This window comes from Austrofundulus limnaeus, unplaced genomic scaffold, assembly GCF_001266775.1.
Source record: "Austrofundulus limnaeus strain Quisiro unplaced genomic scaffold, Austrofundulus_limnaeus-1.0 Scaffold3, whole genome shotgun sequence".
In the NCBI taxonomy this organism is placed as follows: Eukaryota; Metazoa; Chordata; class Actinopteri; order Cyprinodontiformes; family Rivulidae; genus Austrofundulus; species Austrofundulus limnaeus.
The window spans coordinates 1,814,532-1,829,954 of NW_013952405.1; the positions used below are offsets into that span (position 1 = coordinate 1,814,532).

The following is a 15,423-nucleotide window of genomic DNA, read 5'->3' on the forward strand; positions in this document are numbered from 1 at the left end:
TGTGTGTACTCTTATTAAAAAGGGCAATTAAAACGTGCAACACATTTTTGAAACCCTTCTAAGGAGGAAAAAAAACTGTATTTTAGCAGAACGTTAAATAACTAATCAACAAGCATTGCCTTTTTTAAAAAAAATCTTGCTTCGAGTGGAAATATTAATCAGGTTCTTTTTTCAGACTGAAATCTGCTATTGAACCGTCCGTCACCTAMGAGTTTCAGATCTTACATACTTTAGTCTGAGCTGTAAACATAAAGTCCTGTTTGAAAAAAAAAACACTGAGAAAAAAAAACCCTAAAAACWATTTTTTCAGCTGTTTATAAGTCTGAGAATTGTCTGGTAGTCAAGTGTAAATATAGCAAAATAAGWAAGAAAATAAACACCTGGCATTTCTGTAAATACCCGCTACCTTTCATGTCAGTACTTCAGTCTACAATCATCTTATGTTGAGAAATGACACTGTACATGGATAGCCTTTTCTGTCCAACTTAACAAGCATGTATAATCTCATTATGTGCATTATCTTTATTAGCACTGGAGAATGACATTCAGCTTGTACTGCATCACATTTTAGCTCAATATTTGTAAAACTATTGATTTTAGCCATTTATGTGAAATCTAAGGTCAGATGGCTGTGCCAACCATCTTTTTTCAAATGTTTAATAGTTAATAGCACATCAAATGATTATTTTCTGAGAGTTTCAAGAAAATTTGTCCATTCATTCATGAAGTGTTTTGCTAACAGACAAATAGCGCTGACTGTATTATTTAATGGTGGCTTAATGGCAAAGTTTCAAACAAAGAGGACACAGGTAGAAATTATGATCATTTATTCACCGATGCGTCTTCAGCTCGTTTATACTCTGTCAAAAAAAAGACGTCCGAAATAATGTAGTCACCGATCCACTGTCTCCCATTGTATGACTCTCGCTAATACACTGCCAAATTTTAACTCAATTTGTGTAAAACTGACTGAGTTAGAACCAGTTCTGTGTTTGGAAAGGTTGATTAGCTTTGGCAGCCATCTTGAACAAAGGTAATACCAAAACGTAATCAGTTGTAGAAGTATATCCAATGATTACTTTTGGAGAGTTAAAAACATCCATTGACGAGAGATATTTTGCTAACAAACGTGCACACACATAAACACACACACAGGCAAAATCATTATTGTCGAGCCTTTTGGCAGCAGGTGATCAACAACAATAAAGGCTTATAATTTGAATGTTTGCACACTTTCAGATAATAAATTTATTCRTTTCCCATTTCTTTAAGAATAAACATTCTCAAATGGTCACAGCTGCATTTTCGTTTGGCTGCAGAACTTAAAGGTTGTGTCTTTTTCCCCACATGCTACACTCTAAGCTCATACATTGCATAAAAAAGTTGCAAGCTCAGGGATGCAGGAAAAGGCCACAGACAGAGGAGACAAAGAGAGATGTAAACATCACCACGTTAACCCACACAAGGCGGTGGCAGGGGAACACGCACATAAGCCCCTGCAAAGGCAAACCTGCGACACGCGCTGATCTAGGTGGAAGAAGACACGCTCACTCAGGCACTTCATTAGTTGGAGCATTARCAGCCGCCGCTCCCGTTCTCGTCTCGGCGAGGGGCTAAATCGTGGGGACGCAGAGTGTTACCAAACGCAGCGGTGATTTGTTTGGGAACGCCACGGCTGTCAGCTCTCGTGGGCCACTCTGAGAGATGACAGCTCGGGTTGGCCAAGGTGACAGCAGCGTTTGCTCGGGGGCCGGCACACTTCAGGTCATGTTTAGCAAAGCTCTGCTCAACCTGATGGCTTGTAAGATCAGATAAATCCACAGCGTCTTCCACGTCCACTCGGACAAACACACCTTCTGTGAACAGCAGCGGACAAGCCGATGGAGTGATTGTGACAGCTTCTTTGCTTTAGTAAAAAAAAAAAAAAAAGAAAAGAAAAGCTATCAGAAATCATTTCACTTTTATTGGGGTCTCTTTAAGTTCTGGGAAAAAAAACTTAAACGAAAAAAATGTTGGCTGTAACCGCAGAATAAATGTGTCCCTCAGAGTCTCAAAACGCAAACGTTTTTATCCTTTGGCTTACTTTAAAAAAATAAAATAAAAATCTGTTTGCAGTCTAACCTTGAGATATTTTTTTCTTTTCCTTTTTGTTATGCTGTAATAGAGGCATTGAAAAGTGTTCACCTTTCACCTTAGGAGACAAACCGAGAGGCTTTAAACACACAGCGGCTGCACTCCTCCTCTCTGCTCCTCTTCTCTCAGGGCCACTCGCACATTCATTTGTAAAGACTGCTGTATATGACTGGCTCTCTCTCTCTCTGAGCCACATAAAACACAAAAGGAGTCATTTATTCACACAGACACTTTCCTTCTTTTCCTATTCCTCATTTTTTTCCCAGTCAGCAGGGGATGGATGGTGTTATAAAGGCTGGGTGTACGGCACGGGCTGGTCGGGATGAGATTTCTATCAGTCGATAACTCATGAGAGGCAGAGAAAGATGGACAGGTTTGCGTCTAGGCTGTCATCAATAAAATGTTGAACTTAAAGTCTGTACAGTTGTTTTGATTCTTTTTTACAGTTTTTAAAATATCACATTCACTAACAAGCTATTAAACCCATGGTGAACTTTAACTGCAGTCAAATGAATGCATGCAAAAAAAAAAAACATTAGGTTTCTTCAACACAAAAATCCACAAACCTTTGGGATTAACAGTTAATTATCAGTGATTTTTTTTTATTCCACACTAATGTAATTTAGGTGAAATGAGTTTCATTCAAAGCTCTCGAAGCATCAAAATATTTATTCTAAAGAATAAAGTTGCAGTAGTCAAGACTGCAGCGTCTGTAAAAGGAATTTCTTGCTCTTCTTTTTCATAAACAATAAAAAATCAAATATTTTGAGTTCTGGAATGTTAGTTGGATGACAAAAAAAAAAAGTTTAAATCAATGCAAGAGCTACCGTATCTTTGTAAAAGAAAAACTTGATGAAAATGACTATTTCGTGCAGCTATGAGGAGAAAGTAACTTTATGAAACAACAAATTGAAAGTAACTTGATTTTTTTGAGTGTTTGAAAGAGACCGTCTGCAACCACCACACCAAATTTTAGCTCGACAGCTGTAAAATTGACCAAGTTATAGTAATTTTTGCGTTTGCTATGGCTGAGTAGAAATGGCGGCCATATTGAATCAGGTTGACTCGAAAAGTTAATCAGCAGCAGATGTACATCCAGTGAAGGTTGGACTTCTGAAGGTTTCATCAAAATCTGTTCACTGGTTCTTGAGAGATTTGCTAAAAGACTGACAAACACACACAAATATTCCCATCATTTACGGTGACAGGTCACAAAAGGTTTACTGTAATAGAGTGAAGATGAAATACAGTTGTTATTCTTGTACAAATTACTGTTCATTTAAAAATATCATGTGACAATACTGCAAAATAAATAAACTCTCATCTCTGTGTAACTGAGAGTTAAAGTAAATTTGGGTCATTTTTAACTTTGACCAGGTTCTTCCGTTCATTTTGATCCTTAAATGGAAACTAACCATCCATTATCAGAAATATTTTGTGATTTGTGGCCTAATTAAACAGCTTTTGGTTCAGCCATGAATTTTCAATTTCGTTGTAACAAAAGTACAAACACAAAAGAAACAAATATGCTTGGAATGTACCAGGAAGCCTAACAACTGTTATGTACCAGGTGCATTTCATTTAAGTACCAGGTAACTAAATACCAGGTACAATCCCAATTACTACCAGGTATGTACACTGTAAGTACCCGGTACCTACCCATCAAGTATCTTATACCAACTGCATATGTACCAGTACTATTTTAAGTACTAGGCACTATATGTTCCCTGTAAGTACAAAATACCTGCTCAGTAAGTAGTGGCTGCTTACCCAGTAAGTACCAGGTACCAAGTGTGTCTGCATCAGTACTACTGTAGGTACCAGGTACTGTATGTTCCATTACCAGATGTCTACCAAGTAATTATCAAGTCCTAACTGGGTCTGTACCACATACATTTCTTGTACGTACCAGGTACTGGCTTGGTAGTACTAGATCCGCACCCATTAATTACAGGTGTGTAACAGGTTGCATTATATATTGCTACTGATCTTTTTATTTTTTTAAATTGAGTACAGAGAACTGATCCTTCTAGGGTCAAACATTTGCAGTATTGTTAGTATTCATTAACTCCAGCTCCAGTTTGGTGAGATAGGAACATCAAAACTCCACTTATACAGTGTGTTTTACTGCAATAAGGACTGTAAGAGACATGGATTTTAAATCCAGTATCTTTTTCTGAAACCAATGGATAAAAAAAAACAAAATACAAAATAAAAACCAGCAGATCGATTTACCTGTCTGCTCCTTTACCAGCAGTTTCAGGTTTACAGCAATATAGTTATCGACCCTAAAATACTTTTTAGAAAATCTCTCTTATAGGAAGTTTGTGTTCACATCAGAGAGCAAAATATTACATGTCAGCCCTTTCTGCTGTAAGAAGGAGCAGTGATGGCAATGTGTGTGACCAGGCTGGAGAAAACTCAGTCCTCTTGTTTCAGTGAGTGAACCCACATGTGCATACTTTCATTTTAAAAATGTGGAACTCTTATAGCTCATGTCTAAAGAGTTGATTTTTTGTAACAAAACACCTTTCACGAGATTACAGAGCAAGTCCTCTCTCAATAATTCAACGCATTATTCATCATCTCCATCAGTAAAATCGCACACTTTAACCTCCATCCGGGCAACTTTCGCTCACGTTACAGATCACAAACTACAATTTTTTTGCAGGTTGTGAACCCCTCAACTAGGAAAAAAGAAAATCTACCATAATTATACTTCGTTGCTTTAAATTTAATAATAGAGTGTGACAACATACTGTCATGGAAATTGATATCTTTTTTCGTGCAGTTGTAGAATTTGTATTAAGAGATGTAGCTTTACATTTGGGTGAGTGAATGTTAAATAGTGCCTCAAATTTAACAAAAGCAATGATCAGTGGAGGGTAAAGCAACAGCGGGGACTGAGGGAGAAAGCGTAAGGGATCTAATCAGATTTATTGCTTCAGCAGACTCACAGACACACTGAGTTAGTAGTCAGGTTGAGAAGACGAGCTTTAATGGAGTGCGCTTTGACCTCTAAACTCTTTGCGTCCCTAATTGGCTTGTTTCATTTTGGCGTATCCGATTCCCTCCCGTCAGAAAACCCCCTTTATGCAGAGGAACCACGTCACCCGTCTTATATGAGGCGTAAATCCATCTAGTGTTTGATTTTTCAGACTCACTCCGTTTTAACCCATGAGCTTTAGGCCAACAAGTAGGAGAGAAGCTCGTTCCTTTCACCATGAGAGTGCAGCCTTAAAGCACGCTTTCCCCACACTGAAATATACACTTGACACAAGATGGAAAAGTAAGGTAAAATGAACTTGTCAAACAATCAACTATGGAGCGAGAGGGAGAGAGAGCAGGGGAGAGAGGCAGAAACATTTGTGTCTAAAGCATTAGCAGTCTCGCCAAGGCTACAGAAACTAAAGCCTGCTTTCAGTGTGTCACACAGCACAAAAAAGCTTTTCATCCTTCTATGAAATCTTAGTGCTGAAAAAAAAGGAAAAAGAAGAGAAAAAAAAGTACGGAAGAAGTCATCAGGAGGCAAGCTGACAGTCGGTGAGTGCKTATTCTCGGCTCGAGACGATTGTTTCGGTAAAGCACGCCACTAGAGCTCCAAAACTCTGTCACCCTTCTGAGACCAAATCAGAAGTGACTGTCCTGCTTAACCCCTCCTCTTCAGCCCCCTACCCTCATACACACACACACACACACACACACACCAGCACCATACACACAAATCTGACAAAAAAACACACTTAACAGAGCCGTCACGGCATCGTACGCTGTTTGTCTTGGTCACGTCACGGCAAAGTCACTTCGGGCCCGAGCCAGACGGCTAAAGAGACGAGACGTRTGATGGAATCAGAGAATGGGGCTCCTTCATCCTTCTTGTGTTCCCTCCTAATGCAGCCTGTCCCCCCAAGCCACTTTTCCACCTCCTTGACCATGCAGGACTAAGGGGCAGACGAAGTTCAAGGTCCTCCTGGATCAAATCCAGAGTAGGACACATCACGCTGGACGTGAATATTGCAGCACTGAAGCAGCTTCATACGGGATAATTACACACAAAACTTTAATAAAAACAACTAAACTTTTAAAGTCCTGGGAACGTCTGTGTTTGTTTGTTATTAAAACCCTTTTAGTAAATAAAAGGATGAACTTTAACCAGTTTTAGACGTTTTTCTAAAATGTGGGATTTGATTTTTTTATTTTTTTTGTTGGTGCACATACATTTGCATCAAGATTGCTCTATTCTCTGATTGTAAATTTGGCGCGATCGGCCAATCAGTCCACATTTTAACCATTTCTTTCTGCAGAAACCTTAGTTTTTATCACAAACCTTTAATAGTAGTGAGTGATACTGTAACTGCCTGTGTGTGTGGGTTTGCCTGCTTGTTAAGAAAATATCTCGTAAAAACAGTGAGCAGATGTTAATGAAATTTTCAGAAAATAATTACTGGACAACGAAATAGCCCTTACCAACACAAAAATGGCTTTAATGCAGTCAGTTTTACAAATATTGAACTTAGATATTGAAGTTTTGGTGTAGTAGTGACTGACATAATGCCCCTCTCCAGTCGGCCCATCCTTATTCTACCCCGGCCCTGTTTGTGTTTRCATTGAGCAGAGAGCCACTATGATGTGGGTGGGATCACAATATTAAACATGTGCAATTTTTTTGTTTTATTTGCAATAACACAACAATAATGGACTACACCAAACTCAAAGGAAGCGAACTGAAGACTCCAGCGGTATGACGCTTAAGACGAGAGGGCAATACAACAGAGGACGGTAAGCTAATAGTTGCTAAACTTGTGGGATTAAAAACATTGCAGCTAGTGGATCCGGGCTGTAAAAGGCCGACACAAACACGCCAAATCCGGGCTTGAAGCCAAGCCAACCCAGGGTGGACCTTGCAGTACACAACAGCACATAAAAACATGACACAAAGTATTTGTTTAAAACTTTAGCTTGAAAATGGTGTGTGATATGCATTTATTATTTTTTCAAGAAATGCTAGTTTCATATGTGTGTTCCATTCGGTTGCAGTTAAATTAATTCTTAAATATTAGATTTTTCACATGAACCGCACTCATTAGCATTGAGACACTAATTGTGAATTTGCCACTTCACTCATCAGTCCATATTCAAACGGTGGCCTTGATAAATATATCTGTTTTATAAAATGAATTTGGCAATTAAGTTGTGATTTTCAAATGTAAACCTTTCAACRGATTTAGAAAAAAGGGCTGATACAATTTAAAACAAATTTAAGAACAAACCTGTTTTGGATGGTGTGTTTTTTTAAAAAACAGGTCCTTTCCTTCAATAAAGGAAAAACACTTCACATTTTCTTCATATCTGAATGTAAAAACACTAGCACTGTTTTTTATTACGTGTACTAAATTTAATTGACATGAACAAAGGGTGAAGTATCAAGCGGCAATCAAACTCCCAATATTACCTAGAGGTTGTCTAAATCATCCATAAAGACTTCTATATTTTATCAAAATAAGGACAATGACACTAAATTAGTAATAGAATTGTTAGTTGATGGTACTCTAATGAAAGAGATAGCTTACGTTGTATGAAGTGCAATACTCTGGAGCTGTTATCAGTAGTCAGTATCTAACCTGCAGACAACACAGAATGACCAATAGTTGCCCAAATCAGATTGGTTAAATATTTAAATTCCTGTTTAAGACATATGTTTACTTAATTTTAATAGGTTTTGTTTACTGCATGTAAGACGCTGACTGCTGATCGAACTCAAGAGAACACTCAAATTCTAATGACGTTTTCCAAAGCTTACACTATATATGTCAGAATTAAATATAATATCTTCATGCACCAAGACATTGTTAATAAATGAAGTTCTACATGAAAAGTAACCTAGGTTAGCATGAAATGCACTGTTTTATAAACCTCCCTGTTGTTTTGGTGTCACCATACTACCATTTCTTGGAAAAAGAGCAAAAATACTTCAGTAGAATTTGGCTTGTGGAGGTTATTGAATGCAAATATAAAAAAGGTTGCCAAGGCGAGATTAAGGTGCCAAACATTGATGTTTAAGCTTCATGTTGCAGCGACAAACATCACAATCAGGATATAAAAGCAACATATTTTCCTCCTGAATATTTCATAACCACAAATTACAGTCTTTATTACCGTAAATTAAAGATATTTAGTTGAACAAAAGAGAAAGTGTACTTCAAACACAGTGTGGTAGAGAGCAGCCAGAACTTTCCAAAGTAAAAATCAGCTACTTCAACAACAACCAAATATTTCTATTAGATTTCAAGGTTCCTAAGTCTGAATAAGTGAATAAATAAACCCTGATGTTCACTGAAGACTATCACACTGAAGGCTGATGAGTGGCTGCTTTTCACAGAGGATGAGGACACACAAAAACAGAGAAAGGTGAAGAGTCATAAGTGAGGAAAGGAAAAAAAATACAGAGCTTGATAAAGAAGAGCGAGAACCAGAAGAGCACAATCAGATGCAGCAAGGATAAGATGATAGAGACAGAAATGGGGGAGAGAGAGAGACAGGAAGAGAGGAGAGAGAGAGAGTCAGGCAGCCAATATTTTTTAAACAGCTTTGCTTCCACTCAACTGGGCATCAAGGCCATTATCCCGGGGTTAATCCCCAATCCGACGAAGCTGGCAGCCTTCCGGGACAAGCCCGGGTGGCAGTCCATCAACAAGGCAGGCGCAGACAAAAATAACACATTCACGCATGCACATGACAGACACAGGCAGGCATGCAAGCTGCAATTACAGCAAAACAACACACACACACACACACATACACACATTAGAAGTAAACGTTAAGGGTTCTTTGTTATTTTTTTTCTGTGGAAAATAAAGTATTGTTCTGACTTTTTATGCCCCTCTTTCAGTTTTTGCATTGGCAGTTCCTTTTATCGTGCACACTCCATCTGTCCACTGTCCCCAACTTCTCTAATCGTGCCACATTTTCTTCCTGTACCTCCACTACCACTCTCCCTTTCCGTTGTCCTCTTTCTGTCCCTCTGGCCGGCTTCCAAGGAGCCAAGGTGGATGAAGAGATTGACTCAAAGAAGGATAGCCGTGTCATGTGGAGAGGGACCAAAGAAGATCCAAGAGGCTTAGAGGGACTTAGTACTATTTCCCTTCATCCCCTGCTCAACCCTTCCAGGGTCCCACCCACCACCCACCGTTCACAGGACAATACCTGGACCCTCCTCATTTAGCAATGAGGAGGTCCATGCCGCTACTTTTTTCTTCCTCCCATCGGTGGATCTGCCACACGCTCTGCCCAAGTAAATGGGTGCGTTCGGCTTATGACACCAATGTGTCAATTCCAGAACGTCGTGTCTTCTCACCATCAGCCACACAGGCGTTAAACCTTTAGTGATCTTATGGAAATCCAGCCACATTAAGGATGGACAGGGATCATCCCAGAGTGACCGGAAAAGAGGTGTAACATTGCCTAGACACTAATCTCCAACCTCCTCTGGTCAGACGCAAACAATGATGTTTTTGGGGAAGAAATTTCTCAACAGGTTTGGATGAACTACGTCTCATCTGATCTCTGGGTTTTCCTCTTTTTACACTCGTGCACGCATGCATGTGAGTGTGTGGYATTCCAGCCCATCTTTCTCTCTAGGCCCCCATAAGCCTGCCACGTCTCCCATGGTAACTCCCTGACTGACGACCCGGGGCTTAGCCTAAATTCTCTCTCTATTAAAAGCTGTGAAACGCAAATAATGAAACATCTCATTACCACTGTCGGAGAACCCGAAATGAAAGGGTAGGGGAAGGGAGGGGTGGGGAACGACAGTAAAACAACGAACGGGAAGGTGAGGGGACCGGAGAGAAATGAACTTTGGAGCTGGAAATAAAGGAGTGGAAATGGGGGAGGAAAGAATAGCAGATAGGGAAAAAAAGAGGAAGGGAGGATGAGACTGAGGTAACACAAAAGGAGCAGACAKATATTGTGAGAAATGTTTTTTTCGATGCATGTTAGCATAGAGAATGGTCATACTGTAAGTGACCTCACACAGAGAGGAAGGTGCAGCTCTGATACATTATCTACTCCACTCCTCATTTTAAAACAGCTGTGGTGTACAACCACAATGCATTTTTTTGTTAAGAGTAATTAATAGACTTCAAATGTAAATTTTTAGTCTGAAAAGCATACAGGTATGAAATTAAAATCATCAAAAAGGAAATATCTGCATTTGGTTTTGTAGGCAGGAGGAGGCTGACGGTGTTGGAGCAGGTGGGGGAAATAGTTTTCTCAAGGACCAATGACCACGTCCCCTCACCCAGTCCTCTGCTGTACAAGTCCCAGGTGAGTCACAGAAACCGACTCGTCCATGATGCACAACATCACGAGGAAACTTGTGGGAACTGGGGTTTTAAGGTGCATCACAGTCGAACAGCGTGATTAGTTCACAACTTCTGAGAACTTATTGAGAATTTAATTTCCTGGTTTCAAAGGGGTCACAAATGCATTTTTTTGTTGTTGTAATTTTAGATTTATTAGATTTAAAAAACAATAAAATGYATTGAGACTATTTAAAAAGGTAAATATAGTACTGTACTATGCAACACTGTTTTAGCACAGCAATATCTGTTTATTTTTCCATTAAAATCAGACACCAACCATTTTGCCAAGAGTTTTGTTGTAAACTGAAGAAGGTTGGACTCCTCTTTATAACATCAAAACAATTTTAAAGCTACAATCTTACTGACTGAGGTGGAGATTAGTATACAACTCATAATGTGGGGGAAAAAAGCTTTTTCTTAGCAGTTTCACTGAGTGTTTGGGAGCAGACAATCAGAGAGCTATGTAGCAGCATTTTCATTGTAAACAAGTTTTAAGTTTTGAAAATCATGGTTTATTGTTGCATTTATGGCTCAAAAAACTGTATTTTTTGGTCATAGATGTTGTTTGTTACCACCTCAGCTCACATTATCCCTACCATTACAGCCACCTCCACCTTTATAATTTACTGCAGTATACATTTGAACTGAAGAAAGGCAGAGTTGGACCAGTTTTTCAAAAATTATTGATCACTGGTRGGATTTTTAAACATGGACTTTTCTCAAAACAGTTCTTACACCCAGCACTGGAGAAACCCACTACAAAATTAAGAATAGTTTGGGACCCCCCCTAATGAATCAGTGACTATTTTGATTTTTTAAAAATTGCCCTTCAAATGTTTCAAGACATTTTGGAGCAACAGCGGAAATACCACCTCATTATTGGGGGAGTCAGGTAACAGGGAGTTTTATTAATAGTCATTTTTGCGGGGGGCTGATTAAAATACAGTCTGTTGTAAAATGAAATGAAGATTAAATTTTCTTACCTTATTTACCAGACCAGGTAGACTGTTAATGGAAACTAAAGTTAAAAGGGCGACAAACATCTTTCTCCACCACTGCCAATTTTTCAATAATACCCAGCTGCAAAACAAACCCCTTGACTACACAACATGCCCCTAGTCTGCTACAAAACACACCCACTTCTGACTTTATTTTTCATAGTGGGAGCTTCTGAACCCCCCTACCCCGATTTCTGCCCTAACTTTGGAGACTCCCCTAAGAATGCTGTTCACCAAATGTCGCACCCTAGTAAGATACTAACTTTTTCCAGGATCCATCCATCCATCCATCCATCCATCCATTTTCTTCCGCCTATCCGGGGTCGGGTCGCGGGGGCAGCAGCTTCAGAAGGGAGGCCCAGACCTCCCTCTCCCCAGCCACTTCTTCCAGCTCCTCCGGGGGAACYCCAAGGYGTTCCCAGGCCAGCCGAGAGACATAGTCCCTCCAGCGTGTCCTGGGTCTTCCTCGGGGCCTCCTCCCGGTGGGACGTGCCCGGAATACCTCACCAGGGAGGCGTCCAGGAGGCATCCTTACCAGATGCCCGAGCCACCTCAACTGGCTCCTCTCGACGTGGAGGAGCAGCGGCTCTACTCTGAGTCCCTCCCGGATGACTGAGCTTCTCACCCTTTCTCTAAGGGAGAGCCCAGCCACCCTGCGGAGGAAACCCATTTCGGCCGCTTGTATCCGGGACCTCGTTCTTTCGGTCATGACCCAAAGCTCATGACCATAGATGAGGGTAGGAACGTAGTTCGACCGGTAAATCGAGAGCTTCGCTTTCTGACTCAGCTCTCTCTTCACCACGACGGACCGGTACAGCGCCCGCTTTACAGCAGACGCTGCGCCAATCCGCCTGTCGATCTCCCGCTCCGTTCTTCCCCCATTCGTGAACAAGATCCCCAGATACTTAAACTCCTCCACTTGAGGCAGGACGAGCCCCCCTGACCCGGAGAAGGCACTCTGCCCTTTTCCGGCTCAAGACCATGGCCTCGGATTTGGAGGCACTGAGCTTCATCCCGGCCGCTTCGCACTCGGCCGCGAACCGCTCCAGCGAGAGCTGCAGATCTCGTTCCGATGAAGCCAACAGGACCACATCATCCGCAAAAAGCAGAGATGCGATCCTAAGACCACCAAAACGGATCCCCTCAACACCTCGGCTGCGCCTAGAAATTCTGTCCATGAAAGTAATGAACAGAATCCCAGGATCCTCTTTTTCAAAAAAGTATTTTTCAAGCAAATTTTGCAAAGCAGGCTACTCCCCTTTAGCAAGAAATTTAAACGAGTTGGATTTCAGCTCTGTGTGCAGATAGTCATATTCTTCTAATAACATCTTAGTACAGCATTTCATGAAGCTTTCTTGTAACATGAAATGAGTGGCATCATTTAAAAATTTCATAAGCAGCACCAAACTCTACATGTACCCAAGGAGCTATAATCCAAAAACATTTGACTGCATTCAAATTTTTATTTATAAAATTAGAATTAACATCGTTGATAAATAATCTGCACTGATTTGTTGTTGTGTGATCATCAGATTTCAGCGGTTTCACTTCCAGCCATTATGGTGGCAAAAATATCAGAAATGTAGATTAGATGACTTACACCTCATAATTATCTCCAGCAAAGACTGGAAATTACACTCACAGGCACGAACRACTCTAGATGAACAGATAAAGCAAATAAGACTGTTGCCGGTGGCTGTTCCACCAACTCAGAGATGAAATAACAAACACACTCGTGTGCGGATTACGAGACAATAAGAGCCAGGACACGTGAAGGACATATTTTGAAAGCCCGTTTGTTAAAGGTGGGCGCAGAATTAGGATTTGTTCTTTCAGTGTTTGTATGTTGTTGCATGATCTCATATGTCAGGGGTCTTTAATGAGACACAATGAATAAATCAATCACGAACTAAACGTTTGAATCGAAACAGAGAATTTTCTCATTTGTGCATTGGCAATTCTTTCTCCCACGGCTCTGGCAGTGACTAAACTGTGTAAACATATAATTTGCTCCTACCAGCTTTGCTCATACCTCTGAGGTACTGACTCTCACAAAAACAGCATCATCATAACTTTTATTGGTCAAGGTATAATGATGGTGTTCTTCAGATCTGAGTCTTTAGCAACAATTTTCATCCCTAAGTTGGGAAAAAGTAATAGATTTTTTCTAGGAGTATGAAATAATATGGTTCTTATAAATAGACTTAGAAATGTTTTATACATTGTGTCCTGGTGCATCTCTGCATTAATGCTATGAGGTTTTATACTTATATCAGTTGGGCTTTAAATGCTTCAAAAACAGTATTAAACCCATACAAACAAGGTACAAGTCAATTAGTCAAAACAGCTAATCAACATAAGCAAATACAAATATGGCTCAAACTCAGGCTCCTACAAAACTCACACACACATGCACTCACAAAAAACTCAGTTTTACAAAGGTCGAGCCAAAACTTGGTGTGGCAGAAGCCGAGAGTTCTTCCAGCACGTACTTTAAGCAGTACAACTGATGGCATCAACCCTTTTAGTAGGGGTGCACTGATTTATCGGCACCCATTTCCTTAATTTTAAGAAATCAACAATCGGCCGATACTTAGATGAGAAGCCGACCTTATCTACCTCCACAAAGGTCTGAAAATCAACCATTGTCCCCTTTTGCTCTGCTGTGAGGGAGGGCTGTTGTTCAGTTAAAACAAGTTTGTATTGTTTCAAGCGTTTTGTTCAGTGCTTTTTCAATACAATAACATTGAAACATTGAAGGTGTATTGTGACTTCATAACACCTGACAGTGTCAGAAAATCAGTCTTTTTAAAGGTTGATGATTGGCCACAAAACTTCAATCGGCGCATTCCTAGATTTTAGTGAAATGTTCAATGTTTTCTGATGGGAAAAAAAACCTCAGGGATCCTGCCATTGTATGTTTAGTTTGAAAGGATTACAATTAGAAACTATTATCATGGGTGAACTACACCTTTAGTGCAGCAACATGTGGTTCCCTGTTGATCCACAGGACCAGTGAAAAATATCCCCCGACAGCAGAATTAGCATAGGTGATAATGTGATAGTGTAAATGACAGAACAAGCAGGCATTGTAAAAAAGCTTGAACTGCTGTAACTCTGTTGTTTTCCCATGTGTATATGGTTTTGCTGGTGGGGATGATTTTTGACCATTTTCCTGGTACACACAGCCCGGTGAGGACCCACTGTTCCTAATGGGGTCAAAAGCTTGGTCCTCATCGAGGGAATACTGTTTGTGTGTCAGGGGTTGGGGTCAGGACCAAGGTATGGATTGAGTTTAGGCTAGGTTTGGGGTCAGGTATGTCCTGGGGTGGTTAGGTTTTGGGTAAGGGGTCAGGGGTAGGCTATAGAAATTACCAATATGCAGAATGCAATGCAAAGTCCCCATGAGTATAGAAGAACAAACGCATGTGGGAAGCAGGGGGCAGTGGTACTGTATGTGTGAGGGGAGAATATTATAATAAATATTAAATAATTACCAACAAATTCAAAGTATTTTAGCATTAAATGTTCTTCCTTATTATAAACCATCTACGACATAACTGATCATTAGAGAGAAAAAGTATCTTTTTTTTAATCTGTTTGCTGAAGTGACAATACCAAGGCTCAAAACTTCAGCTGCTTCCCAGTTATTTCCTTTCCTCCAGCAGCAAACTACTTTTTGTGAGTGCATGTGTGCGTGTTTGTGTGTTTGTGTGTGTATGTGTGTGGATGTCCAGACCCTCTCATAGGTCTCATCACAAAACCTGTCACAGCAAAAAAGCAACCTGTCACGACTCAGCTAGACACGACTGTACATGACTGTACCACAAAGAACACAAGCAGCCTGTTCCCGAGCTGTTAAAACAGTCACCAGCTCCAAAGGTCTGCCATGAGAAAACACACACACACACACACACACACACACACAC

The 15,423-nt window shown here is 40.3% G+C and overlaps 1 protein-coding gene across 4 annotated transcripts in view; it reads right to left on the reverse strand.

Moving 5' to 3' along the window:
- The window catches only part of zbtb46 (zinc finger and BTB domain containing 46), a 77,321-nt gene that overhangs the window by 47,423 nt on the left and 14,475 nt on the right, over positions 1-15,423 (reverse strand). The gene's annotated exons all lie outside the window — the stretch shown is intronic.